We start from the raw sequence: 1970 nt of genomic DNA, 5'->3' as shown, positions 1-1970 counted from the left end.
ATAGCGCTGGTTATCACATAAAATCCAGTTACCATATACAAGTCCTTATTTATCAGCGAATTTCATCATCCGCAATCAGTTTCAAACCTTGTTGCGTATGATACACGGTGCTCCAGCCAATCAGCTCCCAATGGTCATTTTTCAAACAGATGACAGTTGGGAGCTGATTGGCTGGAGCACCGTTACCATAGGCAACAAGGTTTAAAACTCGTTGTGTATGATAAAACTCGCTGATAAATAAGGCACTTAGGGGGGTATTGAATTAGGCTGCAAAAACCTGTAATCGGCGATAATTTATCACAGATGACGTCATTTTCGCCTGTTTCACTTATCCCCATATTAAATTTCAGGTGCAGGTGTGAAAAGTCTTTGTTAAAAAATGTTTTTTTGGGGGAAAAAAAAATTTATATATATATATATATATATATATATATATATATATATATATATATATAGCAGAACAAATTTTTTAACTAACTAAATTGATTCAGGGGGTTTCCCATGTATGCGGCAGGTGTTTTCTAGAATGCGGGTGGTTGAGGCAGGTGCATTTTTTATGAATTTTTAAAAAACATTTTAGGGACTTAAAAATATGCTTGCACCCATTTTCATGCACCCCACATTTGATGGCCATAGTTATTTAAAAAAAAAGAAGAAATGCTATTCTTCACAGGCGCATTTATGCACCTGCCGCGGCTATTTAAAAACCCTGACGACTACCTTCAGAAGGCCAAATCGGGGGTACCCATAGTGATCACCTATGTCAGATCATCTTTAGGGGGGTGCCAGGATGATTTCCTGAAAATTGGCAGGACTTTGATATTTACCTTTCCACCGGGTCCCGTTTTCGCCACATCCTAATTGAATTCTGGGATAAGCGGGAACTCGCCCGATACTTTATCCCAGTAAAAACCGGCAATGATGGTGAAAAGTCAGACCTCGGACTTTACACCTCAAACTTAATAAGCCCCTAAAGCTGGGTACACATTTAACGATGTGTACCCAGCTGACCTATCCCGCGACGGGACCCCTGCATCGGCAAGTGCATACACACGCTGACGAGGTCACCCGTCAGACCATCATGCAGGTCCGACAGACGATGTCGCGCAGAATTGGGCATCGGACGGCGCGGGAGTCCGGATCAGACAACATAATCTAGTGTGTACCGGCATAAGATTTGTAGGAAATAAAAACCCACAGGTGTTCTATTCATGCCATGAGAAAAATGATGTCTAATCACCTGTCAGTTATATAACCTGGAGGTGACCATTTTATGGGCTGAACCAATCTCATAAAAATACTGGTTAGCAATTTACTAGGGATGCATGAACTTACTGAGGTATGAGGCACTGTGCATCTGAGCCACTGATGTTACAAGTTCCTAGTAGTTAGGCTGGGTATCATTCGGTGTGGGAGAGATTGCTGCATTTTACTTGCTTTTGGTCTTTATCTTTTGCAATTGAAGAAAATTGCATCACACTTCTTTGGGTCTTTCCTACAAGTGTCCCAACAATTGGCGATTCTGTCCCAGATCCAGAAGGTGGTTGTGAGATGAAGGTTTGAGTGTACCTGGGTGCAGTTTGAGATGACTATGTGGGTTTATTTTGTCCACATTTAACTGTGATGTTACCAATCCTAATGCTCTATAGTTCTGCAGAAGAGGTCAGCGCCGCACAAGCCTATAAATATAAATTCTTACCTCAAAACAATAGAGGCACCAAAAACATCACAGGTTATAAAAAAAAAATTGCAACACTGCCATCTTGTGACATTTTTCTAAACTACGTGGGAGCCCAAAACAAAGGTTTTATGGCCTATTTATCAATAATCACATACTCTGAGAGCTGGGTGCAATATTGTGTCTTGCATTGTGTGTTTTAGGCCATGATAAAACATGCAGAGGTGAAAGATAACAGAAGATGGTGCAGAATCAGGATTTCACAGACAGGAATAATATAAATACTTTAATA

Source organism: Taudactylus pleione, unplaced genomic scaffold, assembly GCF_031769625.1.
Source record: "Taudactylus pleione unplaced genomic scaffold, aTauple2 ptg000624l, whole genome shotgun sequence".
Lineage (NCBI taxonomy): Eukaryota > Metazoa > Chordata > Amphibia > Anura > Myobatrachidae > Taudactylus > Taudactylus pleione.
This window is presented reverse-complemented; position numbering follows the sequence as displayed.